This window comes from Protopterus annectens, chromosome 2.part1, assembly GCF_019279795.1.
Source record: "Protopterus annectens isolate FY-2018-M chromosome 2.part1, PAN1.0, whole genome shotgun sequence".
NCBI classification, from domain to species: domain Eukaryota; kingdom Metazoa; phylum Chordata; order Ceratodontiformes; family Protopteridae; genus Protopterus; species Protopterus annectens.
Genome location: NC_056729.1, coordinates 1539831870 through 1539851028, shown reverse-complemented (window position 1 = coordinate 1539851028; position 19159 = coordinate 1539831870). Strand labels below are relative to the sequence as shown.

Sequence of the window (19159 nt, the reverse complement as noted above, 5' to 3'; positions counted from 1 at the left end):
TCTATCATAGCTTTCTCCTCTTATTGTAAAGTTTGTTAATGGCTGGGGTCCACCAGACTGGACGTTTGCCCTTTGTGGAAAGAGTCTTGGTTTTATTTGGGATTGCCTGATCCATGCAGTCCTGGAGGTGTTCATAGAAGGCATTTGTAAGGGCTTCCGCAGCTTGGGTTGTGGTTTCCTCTGACTCAGGGGCCTTGAAGGATACCACACCAGTCTTGAGTAGTGTGAAGTTTGCTTTAGAGAAGTTCTTCACTATGGTCTTTTTGTTTGGGGTGGGGCGGATGTGGATTTCCAGTGAGATTAGTTTATGATCAGATCTCACCAATGAGGGATATACTTCGGTGTGGAGCATTTTGTCCCCATGTTTGTGACAATGAGATCTAGTATATTTTCTCCTCTCGTGGGAACAGTGACTAGCTGTTCCATGGCATTTGAATTTATGAACTCCAGGAACCGTTGGGCTAGAAAGTTAGGGCTTGAGTAATGTTCCCAGTCTATATTCGGGTAGTTGAAGTCACCCAATATGATGGTGTTTGGAGATACATTTATACCCTCCAGTGTCTTCAGGAAGGCTGTGTGGGTTTCCTGAGTTTGAGAGGGTGGCCTGTAGCATGCTACAATTTGTAGAGCAGTTTTGCCTATTGTTAGTTGCACCTGGATGGTTGCTTCATGCGTTGCCACCAACCTGGAGGTGTGAGTATCCTTTATGAATATGGATACACCCCTCCTTTTGTGGAGTGGTCCGGGTTTTGGGGCGGGCATGATATGAGGTAAAACCTAATAGTGCCGGGGTGCTCTCAGGAGCCTTGAACCAGGTTTCAGTTACAGCACAGACATCGATGTTCTCCATACTGAGAAGGGCCTGTGCATTTTGAGATTTAGCCTTCTGGCATTGAGCAGCATTACCCTCAATTTCTTCCCATTTTTGTTTTCTAGGGTGGTAGGTTTAGAATTTGAGCCTTGCCTAAAAAGGCACTATGGGGGTGGCAAGAGCCTTAGCCAATATCCGGAATCCCAGGGTGACAGGTGCAAGCCGTCCCTCAGCGTGGCTTGTCAAGCATGTCATCCCAGGCAGACAGACACTGGATCCCCTTTGAATGACACCAGACATTAAGCCAATTGTTAAAGCTGATCATCTTGTCTCTATATTGTGGCATCATTCTTGGTGAAGGAAGGCTACTGCTCAGGGTTAGGGTCATACCTGCCTGGGCTACATAATCAGAGAGCTCCTCTATGTCTCTTTTCATGCAGTCCAGGGAGGTGCGTCTCAGGTCGTTCACACCAGCATGGACAATGACTGTGTCATATTTGTACTTGCTGTGGAGTGACCAGTGCTTGTGTTATGTGGCGGATTCTAGCGCCCGATAGGCAGCTGACTGTGACCCTCTCCTTGTTCAGCCTGGTGAGTGGGACGTCAGTGTGTCTGACTATGGAGTCACCTATGACAAGTATGTTTGGTGTTGTATTTGGCCTTAAGGGCTGTGACTGCTTTGCACACTGCTTTTGTGGTTTATGTGTTGCTTGTGGGGTGTCTTGAGGTAGCAGTTGTTTGGGTGTCTGCTTTGGAGGCCTCTGCTGTTTAGGTAAATTTTTACTCAGTTGTGTGTTTATGTGTTTGATTCAGTGGAGTGGTAGCATTATGTGAGGCTGGTTTTGTGGTGTGTGTAGTTGCCTTCTCCTCCTGTCTGGTCTTGCCAGTCCTGAGTTGAGAGAGCTCAGCCTCCAGTTTGGCTAAATAGCTGCATCTCTCGCAAGTATTTGTGTTATGTGGGAGGAGGAGAGGGTTGTCTGTGTACATGAGGCAGTTATAACATTGCCTCAAGATTCCCAGATTCACCAGCTGGACCGGAGAGGAGATTGACAACTGACCTTTGGACATGCTAGAATAATATTGGGAAATCCTTAATTGAAAACAAGGGCCAGTAGGGAGTGAGGGTGTAGTGCTTTTAATTTTAGTGCTGACTTATATAATTGCTTTAGTGAGCAAGTGCCAGGTAACTTGAGTGCAATGTGATACAAGTAACTAAATGCAAAACGACAAACAGTAACTTTCTTTCAAGTGAAACAAGGAAATAAGTACAGTAAGCAATGCAGATATCACTAGTGATCCACAGAAGCTGAGAAGTTATTAGGTGAATTAGCTTCCAGGAAATAACAAGCAAACAAACAACAAGTATATAAACAAAGCTAGATTCAGTAGGCCTGGATCTAGTCTATGCTAGAGCAAACAAGGTGAACCAATTTCAGTAAGATACAGTTCAAATATTCAGGCACTATAAACCTTTAACCAGAAAATTCCCAGCTCAGAAGGGCAGAGTCCAGCCTCTTCTCCCACAAGAGTGCAGTCCACGAACCTTCTTAATGTAAAATAACTGGCCTGAAGCCCAAGCGCCTAAACCAGAACTAATACACTTGGACACTGGGCTCTCAATCAGCAGTTCCCAACTTAGAAGGATGAAAGCTACCTGTCCTGCCACCACAGTGCTTGCCACAAACCTTCCTAATGTAAAACAACTGGTCTGAAGCCCAAGTGCTTAATCCAAAAGACTTGAATGATAGCTACACTTTAATCAAGTTACAACCAAGCAGTAATAAATACCATTGAATACTTTAGAGAATGTCTGGATTAGTGCTCAAGTTACACAAACAAAGCTAGATCCAGCAGGCCCGAATCCAGTCTATGCCACAGCAAACAAGGCACCAACTTCAGTAAGAAACAGTTCAGATATGCATGCACTATAAGCCTTTAACCAGAAATTCCCAGCTCAGAAGGGCAGAGTCCAGCCTCTCCTCCCACAAGAGTGCAGACCACGAACCCTCTTAATGTAAAATAACTGGCTTGAAAGCCCAAGTGCTTAAACCAGAATTAATACACTTTTAGAATAACAGACACTGAGCCCTCAATCAGCAGTTCTCAACCTAGAAGGATGTAAGCTACCTGTTCTGCCACAACAGTGCAGACCACAAACCTCTCAGTGCAAAACTAACTGGTCCGAAGCCCAAGTGTTTAAACCAAAAGGCTTAGAATGAGTTACACCAAGCAGTAATAAATACAATTGAGTATTTTAAGATGATGCAAAAGTAAAAAGAAGTAGGTAAAAACACAAGTACAGTAAAAGCAGATGAAATTTTTTTTTTTTTTTTTTCTGAACAAGTGCTGAGATCAAAGAAACAGATTTGAGTGCTGAAACTAGAAAACTGGCTAGTTACAAGAAATAAACACGCTAGAAGGCTTCCCTCAAACACAGAAGGGCTTGGGGGCTCAGAAGACTACAAATAGTCTGTACCACTTAACAAGAAAGGCAGGAAATAAGCTTAATTTTTTTTTTTTTCTATTTCCCAGATGCTCTCTTTGTACACAGTAGGAGTGCCTGAAATCAGAATATGATCTCACTGCACTCAGTTGAGTGACCAAATGAGATGGGCCCAGAGGCAGGCTGATGGGAGGGCAGTTTCAATGCCACTAAGATTAACACCAAAACAAAAACAGGGCAGGTGGGTGGGAATAACTGAAGAGCAGAATAACCAGTTAAAAATTCCTTCAACACTCCTTCATACACAGTTTAAATCAATTTAAATACTGTATTTTTAAAAGAAAAAGTGCATAAAAAGGTACTTAAATTCTCTTATACGTCCAGTTGAATATAACCAAGTTCTTAGCTTGCCAAGCTGAAGTTTTAAAGCAGGAATTATTTCACATGCACCACTTTAAATATGCAAGGACAGGAAATCACTGAATGTGGCTACCCCACACCTGTAATTACTAGCAAATAACAAAATTCAGCCAACACTAGCTTTTAGTTCAAGTTACTGAAGAGCAGAATAACCAGTTAAAAATTCCTTCAACACTCCTTCATACACAGTTTAAATCAATTTAAATACTGTATTTTTTAAAAGAAAAAGTGCATAAAAAGGTACTTAAATTCTCTTATACATCCAGTTGAATATAACCAAGTTCTTATACATACATATATATATATATATATATATATATATATATATATATATATATATATATTATGTAAAATACATCAAATATAAAACAGTAGTTGAAAATTATATAGAAAGTTTCATTATTAAATATAGATGTTACAAACACAAAAACTAAAATGCTTCTAAAATATTTTATGAAGTAAATAGCTAAACTGAATCTAAATGAAATACCACCATCTAGTGGAAGTTAAATTAAATGCATGTTCATCTTGTTAAAAAACATGAAAGTGAACCATGAAATGCTTACATATACAATGTGAATAAATAGAAGTATAAAAATATATAAAAATGTAAATATAAATATAATATTATTATAATAAAATGCTATATTTTAGCAGCTCTCAATTTCAGCACAGGTTTCAAGGATAACATTTCATTCACTCGTTTGGAATATAGGGAGTTATACTGGCAAATTATCCTGGATGCAAGCTCTTCCCCTAGTTTAAATGAAATGTTATCCTTGAAAATTGTGCTGAAATCGAGAGCTGCTAAGTTATAGCATTTTATAATAATATTATATTTATATTTACATTTTTATATATTTTTATACTTATATTTATTCACATTGTATATGTAAGCATTTCATGGTTCACTTTCATATGTTTTTTAACAAGATGAACATGCATTTAATTTAACTTCCACTAGATGGTGATATTTCATTTAGATTCAGTTTAGCTATTTACTTCATAAAATATTTTAAAAGCATTTTAGTTTTTGTTTGTAACATCTATATTTAATAATGAAACTTTCTATATAATTTTCAACTACGCTTTTATATTTGATGTATTTTACATAATATATATATATATATATATATATATATATATATATATTTATTTGGTTTTAACATTCAGATTCATTTACCTTTAAGTTCCATGTATTTCAATGCATTTTACATGTTTAATTTAAGTTGTTTTTCTATTGGTTCATTTGAACTAGATTAGTTTATTTATTCATCAAAGGAAGAGAGGTTAGGTATCTTATGAAGTTATTTTGAGGAAAACGTATGTGGATATACTTTTGCAGCGTTATTTTGATGCTGTGATTTCATTTGCTGTGGATTTATTTGTGTTTGTGTCGATTAAAGACGTTGTTCGTTTGCTGAGCTCCGTGTACCTTATTTTAGGTTTACCAGTTTTAATTTTGGGCACTCAGACCACTATTTTGGTTCACCTCAAGAGTAGTCAAGCAGGTCAATGCATTTGAGCTTCTCCATGTCCAAATTTCCATAGGCAATGTCCAATACCATATCCTTACAAGCTATAGGTCACCTTCTATGACCTAAAAAAACAGAGAACATTGGTGAAAGCCTCTAGTAAGTGCATTCAACCAATGCTATATTCACGGTGACTTCAACTACCCCAGTATTAACTAGGCTACTTACATGATCCCAAAATTAACAGCCCAAAAATTCCTGATCTTTGTAAACACAAACACCTTGGACCAGACAGTTCATACTCCAACAAGGGGTGCAAACATACTTAATCTTGTACTCATAACAATGGGAAAACATTGCTTTGGGTATGTATGTGGAGAGTAACCTGGCTTTTGACCAACATGTGTCTAAGATAGTAATGAAATTATTCTATGTTGCTTAACTTATAAGCAAGGGCAATTCATCTAGGTCTAAGGAAGTGATCATTTCACTGTATTTGGGCTTCATCTGGCTCATCACAGAGTACAATGCCCCCTTCAGTAAGTACCTGACCAGGGACATGCAACAACTGGAACATCCACATAGGTTACACCCAAAAAGAATATGGGGCATAAACATGGAGATTGCTTCTTAAAGATTGTTGGGAAGCGATATATACCTGGCATACCTGGCCATCCTTGGATCCCACTTGGATGGACATTTTGCATATCTGCAAAATGAACATCATCAAAATTACTCAATCTAGGAAATTTAAACTTTGCTTAAGACATCAATAGGGCATGTTGGATTGACAGGTATGTTTCTCAGAGAGGTCCCCTTCTCTGGAATAGGCTTCCTATCCATGTGAAGCAGAAGTCTTCCCTAACCCTGTTCAAGAGAAATCTGGACCAGTAGATGGGAAATTGGTAATACAACCCAGGGTCTACTTGCTGTCTCTAATGAACAGAGGTAGCCTGTAAATGTTGCTCTAGCTTACATGTACTCTTTAACATAAACTAAGGCAGTAAACTTGCAGGATACATTTGAGAAGCTTGACTAGGTTTACAAAATGGTCATTAGCCTGGTATACACCTATGAACCTATTACTATAACTTAGAACAAATGGGAGGTGGAAAGGGAAGGCTCCAGGAGTCCCTGAAGAATGACTCAACAAAGCCTGTCCTAGATCTTGAAAAGGAATCTATTTTGTAGTGCTTTGTAAAAGTATGTACAGAGAACCAAGTAGCAGCTTCTGGGACACTTTTAGGATCCAACCCTTCCCAAAAAGCCATAGATGAAGGCAGGGTCCTGTGGTATGTGTCTTGACCCTACCTGAAATAGTTTTGTTGTGATGAGAATAAAAAAAGTACTAGCCTGAGACAACCATTTGGAAACCGTCCGCTTTGACACAGGGTACCCCTTCTATTACGTTCACAAGAAACGAACAACTGAAAGATTTAGTTCTACCAAGATAGTACCCAAGTTGTCTGTGGAGATCCGAGTTATGAAGAATCCTTTATCCCTCAGTCTTGCATTCAGAAAAGAACACAGAAAGATTAATAGTTTGGCTTAAAGTAAACTTGGATACTGCTTTAGACATAAAAGCAGGATTAGTTCTCAAAGAAAACCTGTCTCTCTGGAAAATGATACAAGGCTGACACACAATAAGTGCTTGCAACTCATATACTCTTCTTGCAGAAATCAGAGCAATCAGCAAAATTAGTTTCCATGTTTGGAACCTCATGTTAGCCAAATGAGCTGGTTCAAATGGAGCAAGCCTGGCTGGGCCAGAAGGCAATCACCACAGTGATCCTTAGGGACTCCTTCTGAACCTTCAGAAGTACCCTGGATATCAGTGGAAATGGTGGTAAGGCATACAAAAACATTCCTGTCCAAGAAAAAGAAAAGGTATTAGTCATCCAGGCCTTCTTGCATAGAGTCCAAGGACAGAATTTTGCCAGTTGATTGTTTTGAGGGGAGGCAAAAAGGTCTACTTGAGGAACTCTCCTCAGTTGTATCAATTCTTTGAAGACTACCAATCTAGTTTCCATTCACAAAGGTCTGCTTTTGTCCTGCCCAGCTCGTCTGCCACAAAACTTTGCTGTGATGGAATGCAGAATGAGAATGTGTTATATCCCATGCCAACATGGTTAGTGTGCATAAAGGGTAAGATCCGATTCCCTTTTGCTTATGTACCACATCACTGTGGTATTGTCTGTAAATACCTGAAGGTGGTCCTGAGGACTACATATGTTTCAGAGACTTGAGAGTCTTTATAAGAGCTAGCATCTCTTTTATGTTTATGTGCTGTAGTCTGTCTTGTCCCAGAGACTTTGTACTTTTATCCCCTTGACACTGTTCCCCAAGCAAAGTTTAAGGCATCTATTGTAATGGACTGCTTTGGAGCAGAAGGGAAGACCTGGATGCAGGAATATTTGAGGTCGCCACCAAGTGATTTATCTTTTCACAAATCCCAGAACTCAAATTTGGAATGATAATGGGGTGTTGTTTTAGGATCAGAGAGACTTCAGATGCCATTGTATCTTTTTAGTGTGGAGTCTTTCTAGAGGTATCACAAAATTCATGGATGCTATGAGGCTGAGAATCCTGAGGTATACCCTCACAGTGATAGATACCAGAGTGGAAAAACCCTGGAATAGATCTAAATACAGATCTATTTTTCCTGTGAAAGAAAAGCTCTTTGTACTGAGGTACTTAGTGTGTACCCCAGAAACACAATCCCGTGGGATGCAGTCAAAAAAAGACTTTTGAATGTTCTCTCAAAATCCCAGCCTATGTAGGATGGAGATCTCTTATTCAAATGAGAGATTCCTGATACTTTGAAAAAGACTCTGCAAAGATAATCAAGTCATCTAAAAGTAGAAAAATGTGGATACCCTGTAGTCTGCAATGGGCTACGACAAGAGCTAGACATTTCTTAACTGAATCTCCATGAATTTTATTTCTTTGGAACTAAAAACATTCATGGATAAAATCCTTTTACAAACTGGGGAGGATGAACTGCTTCTCCTACCCACTGAGATAGCATGTGATGTAGGACGGGATGGAAGAACAGGATTTGGCCTGGCAGATGAAGAGGAATCCCTTGGAAAGGAGAAATTTATTTTCACTGCTATCTGTATCCTAGCTGGATCAGCTTCAGGACCCATTTGTCTGAAACAATCTGTTGCCAAACAGAGAAATTGAAATTCAGACTTTCTGGAAGGAGAAAGGACTGCCAAGGTGGGAAGATGGGGGGCAAGATTCCATAAATAGCCATTCTGTCTTATTTGACTGTTCTTTGTTCTGTGAAATTCTAGCTTTCCTTTTGTAACTTCCCTACCACTGTTTTTTGAAAATCAGCTTACCAGTATTCTGCTTAGATAGTTTATTTTATTTTTTGCCAAAACTGGATGAGGAATGAAAAATCACTTGGAAAAACATTACAGAAGGAAGGCTGAAAAATATGAGACTTTCCCTAAATCAGTTTATCCCTGCCATGACAGTAGTTTATAATCATTGCAATAAAGGGTCCAAAACTAAATCTCTATACAAAGGAGAATTCATAGTTCCATTTTTAACATAATCTGGTAGGTCCTTTGAATGCAACCAGGCAAACCTCCTCAAAACAGAGCCAGTGGCAACATCCCTGGAAGCAGTATCTACAGAGTCATAAGCACACTTCAAACTAAGAGTAGTGACCTGAAAAACAGAATAAACTAAACAACACAAAGCAGATTTTTCCTCACAAGAGGAAACTGCAGCCAAAAAATTCCTCATGCTTTCACCAATTAGTCATCATAAACTTCAATATATGAGCCTAAATTCCAAATTCCAAAAATCAAAGTTAAAAAAGCGTACACTTTTTCTTAAATATATCAATGCCTTTACCATTCTTGACACAAAGAAAAGGACTAGAATTAAAATGTTTGGCAGCAGCTGGATTAACTATAGCTATCTGCTGGGTCACTTCTGGAATTAAGTGTAGAAAAACTTGAAAGTCTGCAGACCTTTGGACATTGTATCTGCTTTCTTAGCAGCAGCACGCTGGCTGTCAAGAAAAAGTACAGTTTTGTACCTACCATAAATGTAGATGTCCGAACTGGATAGCATCTGCAGTCATAACAAGTGGGTTGTCCTGTCGTCAGGCAGCCCTGCAGTCGGCCGGATTCCAAAGTCCGGGTCCGGCTTCGGCTGATGTCGCACTCCACCCGACGTCATCTCTGTTGGTCTTCGTGTATAAAAGCATCAGCGCCATTTTCCTCAGTGTTTCTTGCCCCAGATGCCAGTAGCCCTCTTGCAGGCTAAAATTTGGATAGATGCCAATGTTTCCAAATAGATAGAGGTAAACACAACAATAAGCATATATGTACATATATACAAACAAATACACCATAAAAGACTCCCCCAACAGCTAGCTATTAGGAGGGCAAACACCCTAGGAGTACCACAGAGGGGAAGGAGGGTAATCCTGACTGCAGATGCTATCCAGTTCGGACATCTACATTTATGGTAGGTACAAAACTGTACTATGTCCTTCATGGATGCATCTGCAGTCATAACAAGTGGCTAGAATACCATAGCCAACTAGGGGAGGATAAAAGTAGATTATGGTGTGTTTAGGATCCCTTGCAGTACAGCAGTGGCAAACCCTGCTCGGGATCTGGAATATAGAGGCAAATTATAATGCTTGGCAAATGTATGCACGGAGGTCCAAGTAGCCGCCTCAATAATGTCTTTGGTTGCCACTCCTCGTAAGAAGGCTGTGGTAGTGGCTGTTGCCCTTGTAGAATGAGGTCTTATGTTCTGTGGAATTGGTTTTCCATGGAAGGAGTAACAGTATCGTATGCAATTTCCTATCCATTTGGAGATTGTCTGTTTGGAAATAGCTTTTCCTTCCCTTCCTGTTGCATAGGCTACAAAAAGTTGGTCAGTCTTTCTGCTATTTTTGTTCTGTCCAAGTAGTAGCGTAGCTGTCTATGTACATCCAAGGTATGCAGTATTCTTTCCCCTCTGTTTTGTGGGTTGGGAAAGAAGGTAGGTAGGTGGATTGCCTGGTTTAAAGACACTCTGGATACCACCTTGGGCATAAATGTAGGATTAGTCCTCATGGACACTCTATCTTGGTGGAAGATTAGGAAGGGTTGCACTGCCATTAAGGCCTGTAGTTCTGAAACCCTCCTTGCTGAAGTAATTGCCAGTAGGAAAGCAGTTTTCCATGACAGGTGTTGTAGGTCTGCTGTTGCTGCTGGTTCAAAGGGTGATAGTGTCAACTTTTCTAGCACAAAGTTTAAATCCCAAGCTGGTAATGGTGGTTTCCTTGGAGGTTTTACATTCTTGATTCCTCTGAGGAACTGCCTGAGCAAAGAAAAACAGGTGGATCAAAGCTGTATTCTGCTGAAATAGCTGATGCATGTATCTTGATGGAGGAGTAGGACAGGCCTGAATGTAGAAGTTCGCCAGATACTCCAGAATGTTAGGCATATCTATGTTTGACACATCTTTTCCTCTTTCCAAATGACAAACCTTTTCCATTTTCCAGCATAGTTCCTTCTTGTTGAAGGTCTGCGTGCTTCAAGAATAATGTCTTTAACTCTTTGGGAAAGTTCTGGATTAGCTGCTGCTATGTGATGTTCCATGCAGTCAGTTGCAGCGTTTTAGGTTTGGATGTATGATGCTGTAGTTGTTCTGAGTTAACATCAAAGGCATCAGGGTATTGGCCACATATTGTTCGAGACATGCTCTTCAGTAGTGGGTACCAGTGTTGTCTTGGCCAGTTTGGAGCTATCAGGATTATCCTTGGACGTTCTTCCTTGATTTTTAGTAGTACCTTGTGTATCAAAGGAAGAGGAGGGAATGCATATGCTGTTAGGCCTTTCCAGTTGAAGGAGAGTGAGTCCACTTTCCATGCTAGTGGGTGGAATGTCCTTGTGCAGAATTTTTTGAGCTGGTGATTGAGAGGTGATGCGAATAGGTCTATCTGTGGCATTCCCCATTTCTTGAGATGGTCTTGAAGATGTCGGTGCAGCTTCCATTCGTGGGCATCGAAGTGGTTCTGCTTAATATGTCTGCTAGAGTATTGTCTTTCCGTACAAATATTGCCTGTAACTGAATGTTGTAGCTGAGTGCCAGGGTCCACAGCTCCAAGGTCATTCTGCATAGGGGTATGAATGAGTGCCTCCCTGTTTGTTGATGTACCACATGACTGTGGTGTTGTCTGTCCTTATCATCAACTGGCCCTCTTTGAGAAATGGTTTGAACTTTTGGATTGCCAGTTTTACTGCCAGCATTTCTTTTAGATTGATGTGCAGGTGAAGTTGATCCTGTGTCCACAATCCTGCATTTGTCCAGCATGTGGGCCCCATCCTAGGTCTGAAGCGTCTGTTGTGATGGTCTGGCTTGGTTGACATCTGCGGAAGGGTAGGCCTGGGTTTGACTGGCATGCCTGAGCCCACCATAGGAACTCCTGTTTTAAGCATGGAATTAGTGGGATTTCTGTTTCTAGACTGTGTCTGTGTTGGGACCATAAATTCTTTAGGTACCACTGTAGTTTCCTCATATGTAGTCTGGCAAATGGGACCAAGATTATGCATGATGCCATGAAGCCCAAGGCCTGCAGAACTTTTCTTGCTGTTAACTTGTTCAGTTTTGTTAGTGCCAAGAAGTAAAGAGGAAGTTCTTTTTGTTTTTCTGTAGTCAGGAATGCCATTTGTTGTACTGTGTCCAACAAGAATGTCCTTGTTTGGGATGGTATCAGCCTTGACTTTTGTAAATTGACTGTGTATCCCAGTCCTTGTAGCAAGTAAATGACCCTTTGTAAATCTGTTGTCAGCTTGCTTTTGTTGTCCCCTTGTAGCAGGCAGTCGTCCAGGTATGGGTAAATCTGAATTCCCTGTACTCTGCAATATTACTGATGCCAGGCATTTTGTGAATACTCTGTAGATAAGCCAAAGGGCAATGCTGAGAATTGATAGTGCTCTGATCCTGCAAGAAATCTGAGGTATCTTCTGCAGATTGGTCGAATGGGGACGTGCAGGTATGCCTCCTTGAGATCTAGAGTTACCAGCCAAGACTCCTTGCCCAGCATGGGAAGAAGTTGCTGTAGGGTCAGCATTTTGAATTTTGGGACAATGATGTATGTATTTAAGGTGGACAGGTCGAGAATTGGTCTCCAACTTTTTCCTTTCTTGGAACTAGGAATAGTCTGGAGTAGAACCCCTTTCCTTGTTCTGCTGTTGGCACTCTTTCCACAGCTCTCATGTTTGCTAACTCCATTATCTGGCGTAGAGCCTCTGTTTTTTGATTTGGAGGTAGATTTGGCATTCCTCTTTTGACTGGTAAAGTGTGGAAGTGAAACCGGTAACCTTGATCTATGGTTTGTAAAATCCACTTGTCTTTTGTTATGCAGTGCCAGTTCTTTGAAAATAAGGTCAACTTTCCGCCTAGAGGAGCTGCTATTTGTTCCCTGGTAGGCGGATTTAGGATTAAGTCACTGTGGTTGTGCTGATGTAGTGGCAGTGGCTGTGTCTGTGCCTCTGTTGTTACCTTGCCACTGTCGTCCTCTGTAGGCACCTCCTCTGGATTGGTTTCTGCCTCTGGAACGTCTATTCCTGCCCCTTTGAAATTTTGTGGAGTCAGGAAAGGACCAATTTTTGGCAGGCCAGTTCCTGCTAAACATTGGGGGGTTGAACCTGCAAGAAATCTTTAACAGTTTGAACAGATTTTGCCTTTTCTTCCATTTTCTTCATAACCTGCTGGGCAGGTGTACCAAACAAACTTGTCTTGTCCATAGGAGCATCTAGCAACTTAGCTTTAACATGATCCGGTAAAGCTTGTTCCTTTAGCCATGCATGCCTTCTTATCACTGTGCCTGTCATGGCTGATCTAAATGAAGCCTCCAGTGCATCATAGCCACATTTTAAGGAATGGTTGCTAACCTGTTGTATGTTATTTACCATCTCTAATACATATTTCTTATCAAGAGATTCATCAGTGGTTAGTTTTTAGTTAACTGATCAAGCATAAACTCTTGGTATTGTATCATGTGAAACTGACAGTTTAAAGCTCTAGCTGAGAGAGTAGCTGAAGTGTAGACCTTTTACCCCATCTGTCTAGTGACCTTGCTTCCCTTTCAGAAGGAATAGGGTTTTAGCTGTGGACTGCCTTGGGACCCTGGGATATAGTATCTGGGGCTGCATGTGGGGCCTTGTAAAGGTGGCGATGAGTATCTGGCACCCTGTAAAATCTGTCTGGTTTGGCAGGGGCTGGGGTAAAGAATCTGGAGCGGAGCAAACATCATTGAAAGCATCATCCACCACAGAGAGAACAGGAGGTATAGCTAAGGGCCTGTGCTGTGGGAGGTGCAGAAAGGTCCTAAGTCTTTATCTGGAGTCTGAAAAATCCTGTTGCTGCCATTGGAACTGTTCTCGCATGGCATGCAAGGTTTCCCCAAAGGAGAATTCTTCTGGTGGGGAAGCAGCTGGAATGGATTCTTCAGCATCAGAATCTTCAAAATTGGAGAAGGGAGCCTCAGGCTGGTCAGTTAAGTCTGATTCATCATCAGAATCATCAGAAGACACTGGCTCAGGGGGCTCTGCCCTAGGTCTCTTCTCTGGGGGCTGAGAGGCCCTGTCTGGGTGAGATTGAGATCCTCTAATTAAAGAATTAAATCTTCTGCCAAAGAAAGCATTTGAGAACTAGAAGAGGTCCTGGATGTGGGGGGTTTAACAGGCACTGTTTTAGTAGTCTTGGCTGCTTTAGCCCTGGCGAAGGCCTTAATGGACATGGCAGCTGGAGGCCTAGCAGCACCACGTGCTGGGGTAGAGACATCCAAGGGGATGGTGTCTGATAAGTCAACCACCGTAGTGGGTAAAATTTCTGAGGTCGATTCAAGAGTTGTAGCAGGGGCCTCAGTTGTAAGAATAGGTTCAGCTGTACTTTGAGCAGTTTTTTGCTTTACCGTGGTTTTGTCGGTCTTTATCTTCGTTTTTGGGGTAGTCGGAGGATCCACGGCATAATGTACGCAAAATCAGAACCGAAAAACTGTTCTGGTTGAAAGAGGCACAGGCCGAACAGGCTGCTGGGCTGGGCCTAAACAAGGCAGACAGTAAGAGTGGAAATCTTTATGAGGTATTTGTTGGTTAAACAATTGTTAACTTTTTCTGACATCGGCTGAGGCAAGAAAGAGAGCTTTAGAAGTCTAGTAGTATTCGGTAGAAGTAATCTCTGGATCCGACCGACCGGCACTTGCGAACAGCTTCTGCCAAGAAAGACTGGGGAAAATGGCGTCGGCTGATGCTTTTATACCCAACAGAGATGACGTCGCGTGGAGTGCGGCATCAGCCGGACCCGGACTCTGGAATCCGGCCGACTGCAGGGCTGCCTGACGACAGGACAACCCACTTGTTATGACTGCAGATGCATCCATGAAGGACATCTAAAGGTTGCAACAAACACATCCTCCAATACAGGCAGTACTGGGAGATTGGTGAAGGCTCTGGGAATTCCACTTGTAACAAGTCATGGTATTTTCTGAGGGACAAAGAAACCTCCATGTTTTCCCACTGAGAACACTGGCAAATAATGAAAATAGTCTAGGAGAAAAAGTGAATTCCTCACAAGGAGATTCAGATACCATACTCTCTTCAGAATCTGAATCAGACATCTGAGGAGAAAAACCTGCATCTGTCCTTTCACATTATTCTACAAATTCAAAATCTTGAACCCCTTCAAGAAAAGAGGAATCCCTTTTTCTCTTACCAGAAACCACCTTACAAGAAGGGTCAGTAGCCTGTCCAAAACCCTAAGCCAACCTGAATAAACTATTCATGTACAGAGAAACCAACACAGGAGAAGTTACATGTTTAGTTTTCTGTATATTTTTGGCTGGTAAGTTGAGGTAAATTGATCCAGTATTGCCTGCAACAGTGTCCCCAGGGATGGCCACACATCCCGGCTAGGCAAGGGCACATTTCCTATCCCTTCATCCATGACCAATAAAAGTGGCTCTACCCTGCCCATTAAGGAAACCTCAACAGCCACACAGGATATGTATAATTCCCAGTGCATGGTGGCTCTAAGAGCAACACCAGAGGGATCAGAGGAAAAAGAGGAGTGGTCTGAGAAAACAGATTTGGAGCAGCAGAGTCACCCACCTGCAGCTGTAGAAAATTACTAGCCCTCTGTGATAGTTACCTTTTTTTTGTAGCTGGAAGAAGGTCCTACCAAGAGACTGGTAGTTTTTCCCATTGTCAAGCCAAAAATGGTGCTTGGTTCCCAGGGAAGCTTAGCACCAATAGTTGGTAAAACAAGCAAGTCACCAAAAAGTAACTTTTCCCCATATAAAACACAGTAAAAACACTTTAAAACACGTTCCTTAGTCACAGACTAAAATACATGCAGTTTTGACAAAAAAACGAAAAGTTTTCAATTATGTTTAACAACTTTTTACCAGAAAAGTAAATAAGTACTCTCCTATTTAAAAGTACATAAAAGCAATGTGACAGTATTAAATGGTTGTTTTTCACACTGAAAGCATGTTTAAATCATAAAAAGTAATATGGAAGTTTTTTCTTTTCTCCCAAAGGGAACTTATCTGTTCAGCAATAAAAATTTAAGCTTTGAAGGTATTGGTACCCAAACCTGTCTTTATTCAACTCAAGTTGAGTTTTCTAATGGTTTGATCACCTGGAAGGTGCTCTGAAGCTTTGGAAGGTGGCCGGCCTTTATATCCTATGCGGGATACAGCCCATATAACTTAGGCTACTACAACTTTGATCAATATGAAGAACATAAATTGCACATTTTTTTGTAGCTATGAAGGTGTTGCCAGTTTATGGAAAGGATACTTTAAGTGCCTTGGAAAGATGATATTTGGGTTAATGGACAAGAACACTATTGTACTAAGATATACGTTTCATAAGTTGCTGCTGTGGTGGATGGAGCTCTGTAGTTGACTAGAATGTGGTAAGAGCTCTGTTTAACAGATATTTAGATATGGATGAGTTCAAGATCATTACTCCAGTCGATTAAGTGATTGTGCTTTGGATAAAGACTGACATGTTACCACCAATGTTGCTGCTATCTACACTTGTGGGCTTAAATAAGAAGTCCTGTGCAAGGAGGGAGGGAGTGTTGTCCCTGCTGTGGAACCAGATTTCAAGGACAACACAAACATAGTACAGTTCTGCAAGATCTTACAATAACAGTAGATGTCATGCTTCTCACTATTGCAATATTCCTTACTAAAGGGATACCCTGCTGAGGATAGCCCAATGTCTGGCCAGAATCCCTAAGCTTTAGCTCCTTCCTAACACTGTACATCAGACATATGTCCTACATCTAAGGAGTAAGGTGCATACGTGATGTACAAGCACCTAATCCTCAGAAATAAAATGCCCCAGGAGGACCAGAACAACCCAAGAGGAAAAGCAAATATATGTGTATCCAGAAAGGTAAGAAGGACTTCTCAGCCAGACAGCAAGAAACAGAGTAGAATGGGGGTTAGAATACTGTAACAGTGAAAAGTAGGGCATCTCCTGTTAAGATAAGATCTTATACAACTGTTTATGTCCTTCCTTATCACAGTTGCATTCTTTACTAAAGGGAGAGTACAAACGCTGCTGAAGAGCACGGAAGGAGGAAGCCACAAAGGAGCCCTCCAATAATCCATTCAGGACGGCTCTGGCAAAACCAGCTCTGGCCCTAGAAATCACATCCAACTTACAGCATTTAGTAAAGGTGTGTATAAAATACAAAGTAGCATGGTAGTATGAACACAGACAGAATAAGAAAGCTGCTTATCCTGAAAAAAATAGCAAAAAGAAATGGCCTTAGAAATCCAAGAGGAGATAGTCTTATCCGGGTAATATGTGAACTGCCTATGCAGGTAATATGTGAACTGCCTATGCAGGTAATATGTGAACTGCCTATGCAGATCCAAGGCATGAAGAATCCTCTCACTATCATTCTGTAAAGGGGTTGGGGTTTAGCTTAATGGACATGGTACTTGCCTCACAGACAAGAGATAAAGGGTTCGAGTCTTACTAAGGGAAATTGGCTAAACTTAATATAGTCCACAAGGACAGCTAGCCTAGTACTTACTTATGAACCTATAAAAAGAAAAATAGATTGACTGATTTAAAGACAATTCATTAACTACCTTGAGCATAAAAGAAGGATTGGTACAAACAGGCTTTTTTGGAGGTTTAGTATTAAGGACTCCTTTTAAAAAGTGTTTGACTTTAAATCTGGAAGAAAGGGAAGACATATGGCTATGCAGGGTCTTTGGTATAAATGCCTGACAAATTTCAGACAGAGTATGATCATGGATAGCACCTAGACAGAAAAGGCACTTTTTCTGTCTATCATTATGGGGAATCTGTCTCCCACACTCACATTTTCCCTTCCTGGATGAAATGTAAAAAGTAATATAACAAAAAAGAAAAAGGAAGAAAGAGACCCCAACAGGGTACTTATCTGTCAAAGGTTTGATAGCTGATGCAACACAAAACAACTTTCAGGCTGAATTCGAAAAGTGGAGTTCTGACTGGTGGCAAAAATTCTGAGGATTAGGCATTCATACATCACTTAGTACCTCACACCTTAAATGTAGAACTTACATCTGATGTACAATGCCAAGAAGGGGCTAAGGCTTTGTTATTCAAATAGTACTGGATAGAAGAAATGGCACAGGTACCAGGAAGTGCCACAATCTATCACCACATGCAGCCAGGCAGAGCCAGATGCAGATGATGACAAGAGTGTGCAGTCCAGCTAACACAGGTTAGGAGGAATAGGGCAGTTTCCAAGGTGAGTATTTGCTACTGTCATATGCACTCTGGTACTGTTATATATTCCACAAACACACTGCATTAAGTACAGCAATTTCTAGATGTTGTGGGATGGTTTAGTCAAATTCAATATCAGAGTTGAAGGCAGCTTGGTCATGTTGATGACCACCACAATAGAGGTGATATTCACAAATAAAAGTTTAAAGTAGTCTACAAGAGAACCCAGGTCAATTAAAATGTTGTATCACTACATAACCACAAGTAGTCTACAAGAGAACCCAGGTCAATTAAAATGTTGTATCACTACATAACCACAAGTAATGCAAGCCAGAAACAACACAATGGCTAAATCAGTACCAGGATAAGAATTTGTGGATTACCTGGTAATTTTTGGATTTACAGTCTTCTGCCTGTATGGTTGCCCACTGGGCTGGACTGACATAGGGTAAAACCAGTGATGACTCTTATTTTCCACCTCTGGCATTCACTCTAAATTTCAGTCTTTGGATTGGACCATAGGAACATATGTCATTATGAGGATTAGAGCATTGAGCTATGTGCTATGGCATCAGCTCCCAGTGGGTTAAGGCAGAGAAGCAACCTTAACACCTGTCCCTGTCTGTCTGGCCAGAATACCTTAAGAAATTAGTGAGAGGGGCAGCACCTCAGTAGTAGGACTCAAGGCAAAAGTTAAATGCACGTCAAGAGTAAGATTTAATTGAACTTAAAAATAAACCCATAAAAGATCTTTGAAACACTAGAACACTGAAGTAGATGAAAGCATTTGTTGCCCAAGGATTGTTTAGAGCACTTCCTTCACTTATGTAAGAAATATTGTGTTTTCAGTGAGAGCCTGAACTGTATGTATTACATTCTGAGGGGAGTGAAACTAAACTGTTGTATGAGCAGGAAAAGTTCACCATTATTAAAAATGTAATACTTTAGCAAGTATCTTTTATGTTCCCTTTTTGAAATGTTGGTTTAAATAAGCAAAATTCTGCTATAATAAAGAAATTGCAGTTATCTGAGAGACTGAGTACAACACGTTCTCTCCCATACATTGCTCTGTGTGTGTGAACCAAACAAATATCCCAGAGGCAAGCTAACGACATTTTCACATGGACTACGGTGTGTTTTTCATGAAATACTGAGTACTGCAGGTTTAAGAAAGGCATTTTAAGATAAATGGTAAAATCACATATCATTACCCAAGCTCCCAATCCTACAGTACAGAATAATC

General features: G+C 40.8%; 1 protein-coding gene across 1 annotated transcript in view; it reads right to left on the bottom strand.

The window, feature by feature from the left end:
• Window positions 1-19159, bottom strand: part of MORN1 (MORN repeat containing 1) — a 3597386-nt gene that overhangs the window by 3458449 nt on the left and 119778 nt on the right. The window lies entirely within an intron of this gene.